Source organism: Ixodes scapularis, unplaced genomic scaffold (genome assembly GCF_016920785.2).
Source record: "Ixodes scapularis isolate PalLabHiFi unplaced genomic scaffold, ASM1692078v2 PGA_scaffold1__304_contigs__length_218370807, whole genome shotgun sequence".
NCBI lineage: Eukaryota > Metazoa > Arthropoda > Arachnida > Ixodida > Ixodidae > Ixodes > Ixodes scapularis.
The window spans coordinates 19011896-19028965 of NW_024609846.1; the positions used below are offsets into that span (position 1 = coordinate 19011896).

At 47.6% G+C, this 17070-nt stretch overlaps 1 pseudogene; it reads left to right on the forward strand.

Annotated features, from left to right (window-relative positions):
• The first annotated feature begins 940 nt into the window (after positions 1-940).
• LOC120842913 lies at positions 941-2316 on the forward strand (annotated as a pseudogene).
• Positions 2317-17070: the final 14754 nt, after the last annotated feature.

A 17070-nucleotide genomic window follows, 5' to 3' on the forward strand; every position in this document is an offset into this window, starting at 1 on the left:
GAGCGGCCCTTGCAAGCAAATGGCGGCGGAGCACCCGCTCGCGGCACGTGTCTGGCGCGTACTCGCAACAATGGTTGGTGGTACTTGTAAGAAACACGTCGAGGGTCTCTAATTAGACCTACAGTTCCTGGATAGGCTCGCTACGGGCACCACAGTTGCGCGTTCAGCCATCTTTAAATCCTACGTTATGCGGGAAAGCCATTTCTCGCACGTGTAGGAGCCGCGCCTCGTCGAATGCTGCCCGTCACGTGACTGAATTCGGCAAATAGAGGCGCCGCGCGCGCCGCCGCCCATGAAAAACAGGAGAGGAGGAGAAGGAGGCAAAAACAGTGGAACATACGCCGGGGTGCGTGCAACGTCGCTGAGCGACTTTCCTCCACGGCGCAGAATTCCTTGCTCCTCACGTGATCACTCTCGGCAGATAGCGGTGCGACGTGACTTGCAAAACAGACGCGCAAGTCTGGCTCTCGTAAGGAGCCTATACAGGAACTCGAAATAGACTATGTGCAAAGCGACATCTTGTGTACTTGCGATAAGTTATTAAGTTCCCGACATATTGGGGAGTTCCCGAATCGATAGTAGGATGTTTTAGAATAACGCACGTTAAAGCTTTGCGAACGCAAAGAGCTGCGTCATCGCTCCAGCGCATGCGCCGAACGCTAACCACGTTTTGCGCTTTGCGGGCGCAATTTTTCGAAAATTGCGTGCGTACGCAAAGAGCCTTTGCGCTTGTTCAAGGAGGATTCGTGAAGAGAAGTTGGCTGAAGTCAAAACGAGCTCAGGCAAAAAATGGCGGCCCCAGAACAATGGCTGCGGCCACTTTGACACCGCTGTGATGGCGACGTCGGCAGCATCCGCGTGACTGCAATTTTTAATATGGGAGGACACTGCACTCGGTTTGGAAAGCACAGGAAGGCGGGCAACAGTTACCGGCTACTTGATGCAGGGGCTCATGAACGAGTGTGGTGCAATGGGAGAAGCCCTGGGGCTTAGCTTCAGTTCGCACAAATCTGGGCTGATGGCCTTTGGGGCAGCAGAGGAAAACGGGACCGCCAACCTGTCCATTCAGGCCAACCCTGTACCTTGGGTGGACCACTACAAATATCTGGGTGTAAACCTACAGAAGGGACTCCACTACCTCCTAGAGCACGAGACGAAGGTCAAGGCGAAGGGCAGGAGGAACAAGGGCATAGCAACGGCCAGGGCCCTCTGGGGATATAACCGATACGAGGTAACCCGAGCGGTCTGGAAGATGGTGGCGGTGCCGGGGCTCACTTTCGGCAACTCAGTGTTGTGCCTGTCATCAGGTACCAGGCAATACCTCGAGGTCCGCCAAAGGGAGGCGGGAAGGTCGGCACTGGGAGCAAGCCGAACAGCACCGAACGAGGCCGTCCAAGGAGACATGGGCTGGTCCAGTTTTGAGGCCAAGGAGGCCCGAGCCAAGCTGGACTTTGAGCGACGCCTCAGCCGGATGAGCGAAGAGCGCTGGGCCAGACAAGTTTTCAAGTACGTGCATCTTCGGTCCGTCCCAACCCGGTGGGTGCGACGGACGTGCCAGCTGGCACAGCGGTACGAGGTCAGGGGCCCACTCCTCTACCCAGCCGCGGAGCAGATGGAACTGCAGCAGAGCATCCGCACGACGGTGATCGAGAGCGAGACGCGGCGGTGGGCGGAAGCGGCACGTCTGAAACCAGCGCCGGCCCTGTATGCCATAGAGAAACCGGAGGCGAAGCGAATACCTTTCATGGACAACAGCAAGGAAAACGGGACCGGCAACCTGTCCATTCAGGCCAACCCTGTACCTTGGGTGGACCACTACAAATATCTGGGTGTAAACCTACAGAAGGGACTCCACTACCTCCTAGAGCACGAGACGAAGGTCAAGGCGAAGGGCAGAAGGAACAAGGGCATAGCAACGGCCAGGGCCCTCTGGGGATATAGTCCACTGCTGTCGGACGCCCGAAACGGCATGCTGCGGACCCGCGTGTTCCGCGCGAAGTACATGGACATGGAAGTGAAGTGCGTTATGTGCGCGCAGGAGCAGACGAGACGGCGGAACACGTCATACTGAAATGCACGGGCATAAAACCGGACGTGACGTACGAACCAGACATGGAGGTGGCGCTGGGCTTTTGGGGCGTTAAAGAACAGTACGCCGCCGATAGTTCGCAGCCAGTGGAGGTGGCAAAGAGGAGACTGGAGTGTTGGTGGAGGAGAGCAAGGGAACACAACTACGATATTGGCTAGTGTAGCTACCAGCCAGGCTAGATCCAGCGCTGCTGAGATCCCCCGATACAAAGGGGTTAGCCCCAAATCCAATCCAATCCAATCCAATGCTCGCGACGCGTGAACATTTCTCGGCGAAAGTACGGTGTGCGAAGGTCCTTACACGAGGCACCCCTTGCCGAGGCGACGGAAGCGAACATGACCAAACGACCGCTCTCGTCACATTCTTCTTGTTTAAACAAATCTAAAATGTTACTCTGGACCAAAAAAAACATTTTTTTTCTCAAGTTACAGCATTTCGTGTGTGAAATAAAAGCTGTGACAGTATCTTGGTGGCTTTGCAAGCGCGAGATGCTTGGGCTTTTGCGTTGTGATTGAGAAACGCTATTTTAAATAGGGAGTTTTCGTAGATCGTTTTCGCCATCCCGCAAGGCCCTCCGCAACCCGCTACGATAGCCGGAACTCCACAGTCAAGGCTATCGGCGTGCGGGCGCAGTAGCAACTCCTTCGTTGCGGAACGCTTAGCGGAGGAGGCAGCGCGGTCTACGAAAACTCCCTAATCTCTCTTGCGTAGTGTGCGCTAACGCAAGCGCTAAATTTAGCGCTAGCGTGCGCTGAAATTGCGTACGTTATTCTAATACTCCTTAGTTTTTTTCCCGAGAGACATTAGGGAGTTCTCGTAGGTCGTTTCTAGCGTCCCGCAACGCTCTCCGCTACAAGCTACGATATCCGGATCCCTTCAGTCAAGGCCTGCGGCGCGTACGCGCACTAGCGGCCGCTTCGCTGCGGGAAGCGTAACGGAGCAGGTAACAGGATCTACGAAAACTCCCGATTGGTCTCGGCAAAGTGGGAGACGTAGATCTAAAATGTGATCGAGTACTGCCAGTCCAGGACGAACCCTTCGCAGAACGTTTACGATGCAAAAACGTTCACCTACCCAGATGGCTCAGTTCATTGCTTCAGTGATGAATCTTGCGACCTTGTTGTTGACAATCCATCTTCCGCACCCTCATAACCGTCTTATTGTCTCCTTTTTGTTGCAGCGAAACTAATTTGCAACCCATTGAGTGTGCAAATGCATTGTCTTAATATCATGAAACCCCAATTAAATGAGATGCGCCTCGTGTACAGATAAAAGGAGGCAAAACCCCTAAAAGATGGCGGTTTCGAGTAGCATAGTTATAATAACTGACTGGAATTTTGCCCATGCCTTATTAGGGCAGCTACCTAAACAACTCAAAAAAGCGTATATACGTTAAAATGAAATTTTTATTTTGTAATGCCGAATTGGAGCGCAGCTCTATAGGAGGAGGAGGGAGGGTACGGTGGAGAGAGTATGCCCGTCCTGCCCTCCTGTCCCTCTCCAATTTAGCGGGGAAATATTTCTGCTAAATTTAGCGAGGAATTTTTTACGCTAAATTTAGCGAGGAATTTTTTACGCTAAATTTGGCGAAAACTTTTCCCTACAAACTTCGCGGGAAAATTTTACCTTCGTGACATCACGTGTGACGTCATTATGGGAAACGTCCCACTACATTTAGCTAAATTTGGCGAGAAATTTTTCTGCCAAATATAACGAAGAATTTTCCCGCAAAATTTAGAAGGAAAATTTTATCCTCGTGACGTCACACTTGACGTCACGTGTGACGTCATTATGGGAAACGTCCCTCAATCCAACGGACGCGGACGCCCCTCAACCTGGAAACGGGCGCCTCAAAGCTGCGCTTTAAATAAAACGCACATGTGCAATACATCATACAAAAGGCCCGCGCTCTCCGCTTCCTCGCAGACCTTGGGAAGTGCTAAGGCTTCACGAATAGTTCTGTCATTCATTGGGCATGTTGCTTGCAGTACGCCGGGAACATCAGCCAAGTCTTAGAAGTGGAGGGGGAAAATATGCAAATGGCCCTGTTCAAGCTCGGGTCATGTATGCCCTCTGTGTGCCGCAGAGAGGACCTCCAGTTCGTCTTGGATAGTGGTAAGTTTAAAAGCACTCCGTTAGTGTATAATATTTTTCAAAAAGTCTATTCTGGCTACTTTTTTTGCATCAATGAGATGAGTTTGAGCTTATGTTATGTGACAACTTTACGGACACAAAGTATATATATATATATATATATATATATATATATATATAGTGCTTTTTTTTACATCAACAAGTTGAAAACGCGATAGATAGGTCGACGCCGTTTTCACAGAATATTTGTGGGGCTCGGCGGACGTTAGATGAGTAAATAAACGTCACAGTACGTTGTCTAATTAACGTTTTAATTCACAGTGTAATTGGCCATGTTGAATTTTTAATTTGAAAGGGGCTATGAATAAATTTTAGCCCAATTGAAACAATTTGCGAAAAGGCGACGAGTTTTGGGTTATTCGTAGAAGTGTGCCTTTCGTCGCCTGATTAAAAAACAGCGCGACACAAAGCACACCCATACGTTCCCGTGAATTGTGGCAAATCCGGTTCCTTCCGGTGAATTCAGTCTTTACTGGAAGTGAAAAGAGTCCCATAATCCAGTAATATCAATTTTTCACTGGAAATGAAATTCCGGTGAACAATTCGGTGACATACCGGTAAACGTTTGGTAAAATTCCGGTATAAACTCCGGTGACATTCCAGTACATTCCGGCTTTACCGGTAATGGAAGGAGTCCCATGATCCAGTAAAATATTTGTTTTACTGGAAATGAAATTCCGGTAAAAGATCTTTTCCAATGGGGCTCCTTTTCCCTCACTTGAACAGGTCGGGATACACTCTCTCCCCTGTAGCTCTGGCTGTAGTGCACGGTTTTAGTGAGACTGAGTACAGACGCGGTGCTTTGAAATGCAAGTATTTCGCCGAACATACTGCAGCTAGCCTAGGAGTTCTTCGGCGCGTCGAAGGATGGTAGGTGAGTCGCAGTGAGTGAGGGGGGAAGGGGGGGATACTGTTTGTGATAGCAGCGTCTGTGAGCAGTTTGGTAACTGAGGTGATCTAATAACGTTGCTGGAGAAGGGGAAAAACGTCTCATTCTTCCCTTCTTCTCGTTTCCGCTTGGAGGCGCGTCAGTAGAGGGGATGAAACCGCGCCGTTGCTACCTTTTTCCTCCTTTTTTTCTTAGAGTGTAGCGTCGGCAGCTGCCCTTAATACACGAGAGCTTGTGCCGCCGATACTGTACCATAGAACAAGGGGCTCGCCCTTGTAGCCCTTTCTGCAGTGTAATATAAGGTGATATTGGGTGTAACTGAGGTGGACTAGCTCAGTTGAACTCAATAATCGTTAGCGGCTTAGTGACAGTTGGAGCCGCCGTGTAACTCCGGCCGAAAGGCCGAAGGTCAGACTCGAGATTCTGCAAGGCAGAAGATCCTCTTCACCATGGGGGAAAAGCTTACAGGCAACGGTGGACAGGGCAGAAGGGGGAGAGGTGAAGTTGGAGAAAAGTGGAAAACGCGAACTGGTCGTCTGTCTTTAAGAGCGCTAGTGCAACTTGACTTTAGTGCAACTATACTCCGTTTCACCTTATGTTGTACCGCAGCGAAGGCTAGAAGCGCGAGCTCGTTGACAGTTGTCCTGAATGCACGAGAGCTTGTGCCGCCGAGATGCGCCCTAGAGCAAGGAGCTCGCGCTCGTAGCCTTCCCTGCGGTACATCATAAGGTGAAATACAGGGTGAAACAAGGAGACGGCAGGCTCTTTAAATCGACCGCAAAATTTGGTTTCTTAACCTATCACGCTACGACTTTGTGCAGCGTTGCCCACAGATGGTGCTTTTTTTTTTTTTTTTTTTTTTTGTAAAATTTGCAAAGAGCGAATTTACCTAAGGAAGAAGTAAAGAAACAAAAGGGCTTAGCTCCTATGGAAACGCAGCGACGCCACCGGTCTTCAAAGAGCACGGCGCCGTTTCGCCCAGGAGACAAGAGATGGCGCAACGAACGTTCCCAACGAACGAGCATACGGCGCCGAGAGCCAGCCGTCTTTAGCAGACAATCTTTTCGACTTAAAAGCGGCGCGCGTTCCGCAGGCGGCGACAGTCGCAGAAACAAAAACAGGCGCGGTAACAACAAGGAACTGTAGTTCCTTGTCTGCTAAATACGCCGGCTCTCGGCGTCGTCTGCTGGTTCGTTGGCGGCAGTTGGCGTCGCGACCGCTTGCGCCATCTCTTGTCTTCCGTGCGAAACGGCGACGTGTTGTTTGAAGACCGGTGGCGTCGCTGCGTTTCCATAGGAGTTAAGCCTTTTTCTTTCTTTACTTTTTCCTCAGGTAAGTTCGCTCTTTGCAAATTTTACAAAGAAAAAAAAAAGGCACCATCTGTGGGCAACGCTGCACAAAGTCGTAGCGCGATAGGTTAAGAAACCGAATTTTGCGGTCGATTTAAAGTGTCTGCCGTCTCCTTGTTTCACCCTGTAGAGAATAGGGTATAAGAGGAATGATGGTTCATAAATTATAGCATAGTAAACACATTTTTTCAAGCCAACAATGAAAAAATTATCTATGAAAGCATCGGAAATATACTTATACGGAAATCGCTGGTGTTTCATAGCTATGCGATAGTGTATTCTTATGTCGGAAAGAGATCACAAGAAATCCTAAGGCGCTTGGTCGTCGTAAGCAATTGGAAATATGTGAACGAGCTTTTAGAGCGGTCTTAGTAAAAATATTTGAAGTCAATCCTCTTTCTTAGTGAGTTCTTTTTTAAACGCGTAAACCAAGACCATAAAATTGCCTCGTAATTATTTATTGTACCTATCGTAATTTTACGCGCTTTGAGGAATTGTGGGTACGATGTCGGCTGACTGCGCTTCTTTCAGATCGGCCTCGCCGTTGTCGTCTTTTCAATATTCCGATATTTAACTTTTTTTTATGTAGTCAATTGTATTTTTATTTTTGTAAGCGTACTTATTATTTTATCCTGCGTGATGTTCCTTTATGTTTAGTGCTTTTGTGCATATTTCGTCGTTTTCGACGCCGGCGTCGACGGACATAACGCCGCTATTCTTACGCCGCTGCCTATAGGTAATTACTATTGTTGTCACGACGCTCTATCGCGCTATAAACTCGTCTATTTGACCCGCATACAGTTTCGAGACACCCGTTTTGAACGTCAGTGCGTCAGCCTAGGCAGGGCAACGACGCAGCAATCGCGACGCGAGAGCCGACTGCATCTCGATTCGCTGAAATGTGAGCGAGGGACTCTCGATGGAGCGTTAGCTCGCTGTTGATGCATGACGCTGGTTTGTCGTTGAAAACCGTTTTCCCTTCGAACGCCTGCAAAGCCGCTCCAGCGCTCGACGTACCCTACGCAGCGCTCCTCAACAACCGCCTGAGAAGCATTGTAACATTCTGTCGGCGAGCGCCGGCGGTTCGTGTTTAGTTCATAAAATGCTCGCATTCAAGTCGCGACGATGAACCACCGGCGCTCGCAGATGGAAGCGCCAGAAAGGTTGCAATGCTGCGCGGGCGGTTGTTGACAGGCGCTGCGTATAGGGCAAGCCGAGCGCTGATGCGGCTTCACAGAGCGTTCGAAGGGCAAACTGCTCGCAACTACAAAGCAGCGTCTTGCCCCATCAGCAAGCTAACGTGTGCTTGAAGGTCGCACGCTCATATTTCAGCAGAGCGAGCGCTGTCAGCCAGATCGAGGCGCAGTCGGCTCTCGCGTCCCGATTACTGCGTCGTTGCTCTGCCTACACTGATGCACTGACATTTGTAAACGGATCTCTCAAGACTGCATGGGGGTCAAATAGACGAGTTTATAGCGCGACAAGGCGTTGTGACAAAGATAGTATATTCACCTCGGCAGTGGCATGAGCAGCGGCGTCATGTCCATCGGCGCCCGCACCGAAGACGAAACAATTTACACAAGAGCACTAAATACAAAAAAGATACAGCAAGCAGGACAAAATAAATACACGTAGAAATAATGAAAATTCACGACAATATATCAAAGGAGACTATTAAAACTAAAAACGGAAGACTGAATGCTGAGCGAATGCTGAGGGCGTGCTGATGGCGAGCTTCCACAGTTCTTTTGCCACGTGCATTCCGCACCATCAAGAGTGCCGGTCTTAGCAGCCTATTGATGTGAGCTCGTTCTGAGCATGCACTCTAAACAGCACCCACAAATATGGCGTTTAGTGAATACTCCCTATTGACATATTAGAGAGTTTTAGAATAGGGGGCCCCAACGCTTTGGGTAACCCAAAGCTTTGGGGTACCCAACGCAACGACACCTCACGTAGCGTGCTTATAGAATAGGGTTTGTGACGACGCAACGCGGCACGCTCGCCTTTTTCGCATGCAGCGCCATTGTGGACAACGAACGAACTTCTTAACAGTGAAAAATTATTAAAACGCAAAACATTTCCGCCGAAACGACACTTTATTGTGGCTTGCGGTTCAAATAATAGGGAGGGTAACACCAGTTGGAACGGCACAGCAAGGCCCATCTGCCGACCGTCTCTGAATCAGAAGATTTACTTCTCTGGTCAACAAGAGAGTGCACGCCCTCAAATACCAGGCTATCATGTGAGCCAATGGAACTATCTGAGAACTGGACGGGCCATTCCCCGGTCACAGGCACGACGCTGGTAGGTGTAGCTTGCTGTTAGCTCACCCTGTAGCTGAAGCAGCACGACAGTTATAGAGAGTTTTATAATCGGGGGTCCCAAAGCTTTGGGGCCCCAAAGAAATAGGGGCTCAGCACTGCGCATGCGTAGAACCCAAACTCCGTTTGGGGTTTTGGGTTGGCTCGCGCCCCCAACGTGAAATTCGAGAAATAACGTGGGGCCCCCAATTGCTTGGGGCCGGGTTGTATATCGGCAAACATGGCGGCGCCCTTTTCGCTCGCTTCGGTGCAAATTCGTCATGGTGGCTGCAGTATTAGCCAATTTCATTGCCAATGAATAGTGCAACCGGCTTTCGGTTTGCTTAATCTCGCTCAATTCACAAAGAATGAGCGGTGGGCTCGCCCCATTTTAAAGATCGTACCTGATTCTGGCCGTTCCTAAGCCTAAACATACGTCGTAACTGTTGACATGGTGACGTATTGATACTCCGCGGCTAAAGGCTCGTTCACACAGACCCGTTTCTTTCTTTTTCTTTTTTTTTTTTCACGTTAAGTTACGAAAAGTAACCGGGAAATCTGTCCTTCGTGTTAAACTGTGCCAGCAGCAGGTCGACCCGGTCGCGGATGGCCCGCGTGGGGAAATTTCTTCCGATTGCTTCGGGGACCCTTTCGGCCATTCAAGTCCATCTCCTATAATGGAATGAGTTTGTGGCATACACTTCGCGTAGCACATAAATGTCATCGTCGATCGAGAAGCGAACGCGCGCGGGAGCCTTCTCTTCCTCCATCTTCTTTTGGCCTTGGATCGGCCTCGACTCGTTCGGCCATCCCATTTCGGGTGCAGCCGAAACAATCCAATCCGTAGCGCTCTAAGTTGGCGCTTGTTCTCGTAGTAACATTGAGAGTTGAGCTAGCTTGTACATAGAAGACATACCTAAAACAGCGCACAAGTACAGGAGGAAGATAACAAAACACAGGACCCTATTGGAAAAACCAGCATGAAAATCAAACTGGTCAAGCTGGTAATTAAGGTGGTCAAGCTGGTAATCAAGGTGGTCAAACTGGTCAATGTGGTAATTAAACTGGTTTAGCTGGCAATCAAGCTGGTTTAAGCTGGGCAAGCTGGAATTTAAGCTGGTCAGTCTGGTCTAAGTAAAAACCAGCATGGTCTCACTCGAATCTGGTTTTAGATTCAATCTGGTGTAGCTGGGAGCCAGTCTGGTCTTAACTGGTCAAACTGGTTTTCCATGGAGCCAATGTGGTCAAGCTGGGAGACGAGCTGGTCATGCTGGGAGACAAGCTGGTGAATCTGGTCGAAATAATAATCGTGGTGGTCAAGCTGGTCATGCTGGGAGCGCGCACGCCAAGGTCGGCTAGAGATAGCCGAACTGGCATTGCTGGGAGCGCGCGCGACAAGGTCGGCTGCTGGAACGAGGCCACGTCCTGTTCTTTGTCCTCTCGTTTTTGGTAGACCACCGGGCGCGTCAGGCGCGCTGCAAGCTACCTTTGTGTGCGAGAAAAGAGAGAGAGAGAGAGAGAGTGGTAGAAACGGAGAATCGAAGACGCGTTTGGATAGCTTGGGCAGAGGGCAGATCGAAGGGACGGCTGTGTGCGCGTTGTTTGGAGACTAGTTGAACGACGGTGCAAGCGAAGCGGGTTTTGAGAAGACAGCGAGCGGCAGTCCGTTCAGTGCGGGAAGATGTCAGACGTCCCGACTGCGGCGTCGCTTCGTGTCTTCGAACGTGTGTGTGCCCAAGAATGACGGCGGTGCCGAGGAGTATCGCCAATGCCATCCAAGCCACACGGATTTCCTCGCCTCTGCCGACCACGCAAGTTGCCGCTTCGCCCCCATCGCTGGCGGGACCCAGGTTCGCTTCTCTCGTCCGTGTAGTATTTTCGTCTGCTATTGCCTGTTTTTGGCCTGTGTCTAGTATTTTTTTCGTGTTGAGAGATAAGCAATCTGGTTTTATTAACATTGTAGACAATTTGCACCGAGAATCTGTGCGTCGGTTAGTACTGTGTCAGCGCCGAGGATGTGTAGCATTTGAGTTCATGTGAGGCTGCCGCAAGTACGAAAATAATAAATTGGATGCCGAGTTGGCTTTTCTGACGAGCTTGGCTTTTTTATTCTGTGTATTAATTTAAACAGGTTAAACTGGTTGGGAAGTTCACCAGCATGACCAGTTTAACAGCATGACCAGCATGCCAAACTGGGCATGCTGGGGCAATAACCCAGCTTGAAGCTGGGACCAGATCAACCATCATGACCAGTATGACCAGATCAACCAGCATGACCAGCATGCCAAGCTGGGCATGCTGGGGCAATAACCCAGCTTGAAGCTGGGACCAGCTTAAGCTGGTTTTTTCAATAGGGGGGCGCTGACTCCCAACTTATGTATTGTGAAAGAAAGAGAAAGAGGAAGCTTCAGATATGAAGCCCACGTTGTTGTTTTTCTTTCTTCTTTTTTCTCATCTTTTTTTTCTTCGTGACCTTATAATGTCAGTTTTCTCCTTTTCTACTGCAACTTAGTAATTTATATGTTTTTATTCTTTCTTCTTTATACCTTGTTTGTGCGCGTGGGCTTCATGTCTGAAGCTTCCTCTTTCTCTTTCTTTCACAATATATAAGTTGGGAGTCAGCGCTCTTTCCAGTGTTCTATTTTCTTCCTCCTTTGCTTGCGCGCTGTTTTAGGTATGGCTCGTTCTCGATATTTTTGGGTGTGCGCTTTGACCATATGCAGCCGAAGATTTTGGCCTTCAACTATGCCGAGACTGAGACGAACGCGAGCGCGCATACTCTGCCGGCAGTTGCACTATTTAGATCTGAGCTGGAGCGACTTTGAAGCCTTGAAATACTTGTTTTCAAGATGCAGGTATCGTGCCACCGAGTAGCAATACGTTGCCATGTCAACGGTTACCGCGTATGTTTAGGCTTAGAAACGGCCAAAATCGGGGGCGATCTTTAAAATGGGGCGAGCCCACCGCTCATTCTTTGTGATTTGAGCCAGATCAAGCAAAGCGAAAGCCGGTAGCACTATTCACTGGCATTTAAATGGGCTAATACTGCAGCGACCATGACGAATTTGCTCCGAAGCGAGCAGAAAGGGCGCCGCCATGTTTGCCGACGCAACCCGACCCCGAGCGCCAACCCAACGCCCCAAACAGATTTTGGGTTCTGCGCATGCGCAGTGGTGAGCCCCTATTTCTTTGGGGCCCCCAAGCTTTGGGGGCCCCTATTCTAAAACTCTATTACCCAAGCATCAAGAAGAATGCAGAGATTGGTGTTCCGCGCGCCGCACGTGCTGGCCTCAACAGTAGTAACTTTTCTGAAGCAAATGCCTCAAACGAATGGCATGTTGCACGCGCGTTCGTCAACGCTTTATTTTGGTTATTTGCTTCGAATCTTTTATGCGGGGAAGGCGTGCGCGTGTGGCGCGTGGAACACCAATCCCTGCATGAATTCTTGATTCTTGGGTAAGGTTGTGTGTACAGTGTTCTAGAGGGTGTAGTGGCAAGAGCGGCACCCGCTTACAATGAGGAGCGTGAAGACGGTCGACGTAGATACCGCGAGTGGCGCTGGAGTTCTGTGCCCTAGGAGAATTAATGGCACGTGTGCGATGAACGAAGAAGACGACGAGGGTGACGCGGTACGCTTCTCCAAAATGTAGCACCGTAGAACTTCTTTTGCAGCTATTAAGCCTGCAGCCGAAGTGATAGTGTTGCTGAACGATGTGTCAGCACTGGGGGGGCGGGGGGGGGGGGGGGGGGGGGGGGAGTCGATATGAATTAAATAATCTCCCTCAAAACACGCGAATATTTCAAGTGGAGGATAGCACACACTCTAGAGGCATTAGTCCAAAGGCAGAACTACAATTTACTATACTTCGTTTCACCTTATGTTGTACCGCAGCGAAGGCTAGAAGCGCGAGCTCATAGCGTTGGCAGCTGCTCTTCATTCACGAGAGCTTGTGCCGCCGAGATGTGCCCCAGAGCAAGGAGCTCGCGCTTGTAGCCTTTCCTGCGGTACATTATAAGGTGGAACAGAGTATACAGAACAATATTAGCAGTTGTTTCGCACCGCGAAAAGCTCCAGTCAAACCACAGTAGTAAGCGCCGAACAGCGCTGATGATGAGGCTGACGGGACGCGCTCCTAGGGCACAGAACAGCAGCGCCATGGTGTCGTCTACGCGCAAAATCTTCACAAAGCGGTCGCCGCTCTTGCCACTACAAGCCCCTCTAGAACACTGTAGTTGTGTGCGCGAATGCATGAGCGCGTGCCGATGGCGAGCTTCCACAGTTCTTTTGCCAAGTGCATTCCGCACCATCAAGAGTGCCGGTCTTAGCAGCCTATTGATGTGAGCTCGTTCTGAGCATGCACTCTATAGACAGCGCCCACAAATATGGCGTCCAGTGAATACTCCCTATATGTCTATTCCTCGGGCGCGCGTTAGGGCACTTCGGTAAAATTCTAATAGGTATATTGATCATAAGGACTATAAATTGTGACTGATGGAGTAGGTACCCAACAGACTTGTACCGTACGCATTACAAGTAATCAAATTACTTGTAATCTATTACTTTTTGGAGTAATTTTGTAATCAGTTGATTACTTTTATTAGGCCGTAATCACAAGAGTAATCTGATTACTTTTTGAAGTAATAAAAATTACTTCTAACCATTACTATTTTTCCACGTGACCCCCCTCCCCCCCCACCCCCTGCACACACTTTTGTTTTTCTGAAATGACAAAAATAAAATTTGCTTCTCTTTTAGAACGGAAAAAAATAAAGATTTTGCGGAGCTGAGGAAGCGAGGTCAACCCCTTTGTATGTACAGTTTCTGTGGAACGTCGGTTTTTTTGTTTTGTTTTTTTCTTTCGATCTGGGACTGGGAGTGAGAAGCCCCAGGAAAGCCCCAGTGCAAAGCAAAGGCCATTCATGGCGAAGTTTGAGGGAGCAAAATGTAACTTTGTAAGTCCTTCGTTCAGACTAGCCCCCTTCCACAGACACACACACAGAAGAAAAACAATCCTGCTTACGGTACCTACTCGCAGCCCGTAGGAGAACCAGAACCGAAAGCGAATGCAAAATATAACAAAGCCAGTTCAAATATTTCCCTATTTCACCTACGTCGTCTTTGTGACAAGCAAACTTTCGAGTTGAGAAGTGGTCTGGGCGATCTCGTCCGCTAATGGATACTACGCATGATCCGTTTCAAATCCTGGAGCTGCTGCTCTTTTGGATAACATGAAAGTTCATCCACATGTGAATAAGAAAATGAGCGACACAAACATTGCGCGACAACCCTTGCTTAAGCTTCTCAAGATCTAGCACCCCCCCCCCCCCCCCCCCCGTCCTTTCCCGAATGGCTAACGCCCAACTCTCTAAACTTCCTCAAACGAATTCTATGCTTGTGTCCGCGTTGTGAAGGTGCAGCGACCACGAAGAGGGAACCCATTTTTTTTTCTTCTTCAATACTTGTCAAAATGTGAAATACAGGTTGGAAGTAGTTCATTATTATGAGCGCTAAAAATGTAAGTCTTCGCACAATAAAGTAATCGAAAAAGTAACGGTTACTTTTTAAAGTAATGCCCAATTACTTTTGCTGTCGAGTAATCAAGTAACCTAATCGAATAGTTTTTAGCCAAGAGTAATAGTAATTGTAATTTATTACTTTTTTAGTAACGTGTACAAGCCTGGTACCCAATGATAACGCTAGTTTTAGAAACAATAGTCATGGATGCGAGGACCTTACGACTATCCTGCAGTTTACTTAACATTTGTGCTGTTTTGTTTTCAGTGTTTTCTAGGTATAAGGTGAAACTGGATGTAGCCTGGTGTCGTGTTCAGGAACCACTGGCCCTCGAACGACGGCAGCTTGCAATTATGTAAGCTCGAAAATTGACGTGCTACGGGTATGCTGTGACAGTGGTGCACCCCGCAAATACAAACGGATTAATACGGCGTGTGGACAAAATGACTTGCAACTATTACAACGAGAATTTTAAATAATGTGTTTGTTTAACTTTAGTTTTAGGTCCAAGACATTTAATAAACAGGTTACTGGTCCAAGACATCTACTAAATGGGCCAAAGGATACAGGTCTAAAATGGATCCTCACGAATTCGGTATAAAAAATAGGTGTTAATGGCAATCTAAGAGTAGCTTATTCCGGATATTTTTGGTGAGCTATTACCTTTTCTTTTTTTTTTTTTTACGAAACTTTGGGTTTTGAGGAAAACAGGATCCAATGGGTAAAACACAATTTTTTTTCAGAAAGGTGTGAAACGATCGAGATTACCAAATAAACACCATTTTTGGAAGGTCAATATATTCTAAATTATCCAATAGGTTTTGTCACGCGTTTTCCAGTGTTTTTAAGGGATACGATAAAAATGTCATAGAGATTATTTTTTTTATGTTAACACATGCTACGATATGAAGGCTGAGAACGTGTGTGCTAGTAGCAATGAAAACAAACTATATTTTCATATTTTGTTAAAAATATTTATTACTGTTTTCTCAAATAAGTAGACAATATTGAACATGTAGGAAAATACTCACTTTTCAACAAAAAAATAAACTCAAAGTTGGTCGCTAATAAGTAATAAGAACTTTTTTTTTTTGTTAGCTAAAAGAAGAATTTAATCTAATATTGTGCCCAAATTGACAATGTTGAAATTTACTCAGTTTTCCATGATAAAACCAAGTGGTGTTTGGAGTAAAACTACCTTCTTTACGCCTTTATGTAGCTTGTAACTAAGATAACAAACAAGCAAAAGTAAAAAGAAAAAAAGCTTAAAATCAAAAAACAAAAAAAAATCTTTTTTTTTTTTTGCCTATTTATTTTTATTGCGCCTAGTCCCTCGTTGGCCAGAGATCGTTTGAATCCTGAAGAGCACGACTCAATGTAGTTTCCTGGAACAAAATGTGTGTTTAGTATAAAGGTGCGCGAAACAAAATTCGGCATTCATTTTCTAGTGTTTTTCTTGTGTGCACAAGCAAAAGTAAAAAGAAAAAAAGCTTAAAATCAAAAAAAAAAAAAAACTCAATCAATTTTTCAAGTATAAAAAACGGTTTTATTCTCCTAAATCTAGTAGCGCAAGGTAAAAGGCGGCTAGACAGGCCTCATATCCCTCTCAGTGTTGGCCCTGTCATTTCGCTTAGTAAAGGTACAAAAATATAACGAAAGAAGCCTAAAGCATTACTTGGGACTCGTGGGCAATATCAATATCCGGTTCTATTGGTGACGTGCGCGATCAAAAGCGTCGCTGTGGTCGACCTTCCACGATAGGCCAAATGCTGACTATGACGTCAGCAAAGGTTTTCTCATCGACAGAAATAAGAGTAATGTAAAAACTTCAGTTTTGACGGTGTTGGCAGTGTTGCTTTGAGAGCGCAATGATCTCAGTCTTCCACCATGCTAACTATGAGCACCGCCGAACTTGTTGTTTGTAAGGTAATGACGTCACGAGGGGAAACCATCGGACGGCGCCACCAAAACATCTCGCCACTAATGGGTGAGTGACGGTTCCCTGAAGAACTCGGAAACAAAACGTGAATGGCGCCGGTGTGAGATTGTTTTTTTATGAGGACGCAGACGGCATCACTGCCAGCTATTATTGTCTCCTTAGTACTTTATCAGGCTACGGTCATTTAGAAGGTCAGAACGGCAGGGAGGATCTTCATCGGTCCTCACCTCCAGCGGAAAGCAAGGAGCACGTGCTGGAGGTCGGCTGTTGGAAGGACACGCACTATACTCTTCTAGTTATATTGTTACTACCGGGTGTTTCAAGTAGCGGCCAGGCTCTTAAAGTCGACCTCAAAATTCGGTTTTAGAACCCATCGCGCTAGGATTTTCTGCAGCGTGGCCCACAGGTGGTGCATGTTTTTTTCTATAAAATTTGCAAAGAGCGAACTTACCTGAGGAAAAAGTAAAGAAAGATAAACGCTTAACTCCTATGGAAACGCAGCGAAGTCACCAGACTTTAAACGCTAGGGCGCCCTATTGATTAAAGACCGGATGCTTCGATGCGTTTCCATAGGAGCTAAGCCTTTTTCTTTCTTCACTTTTTTCTCTGGTAAGTTCGCTCTTTGCGAATTTTATAGAAAAAAAAAAGCACCTCCTGTGGGCCACGCTGCAGAAAATCGTAGCACGATAGGTTAAAAAACCGAATTTTGCGGTCGCAATCGCAATTACCGGGTCAACGTTTGATTCACGGGCAGCTGTCGCTTGAACAAGCAGGCGACAAAAAGCAGACAGGTTTGAAATAGCAGACGACAGTTCGAACGCATGCGCAATGG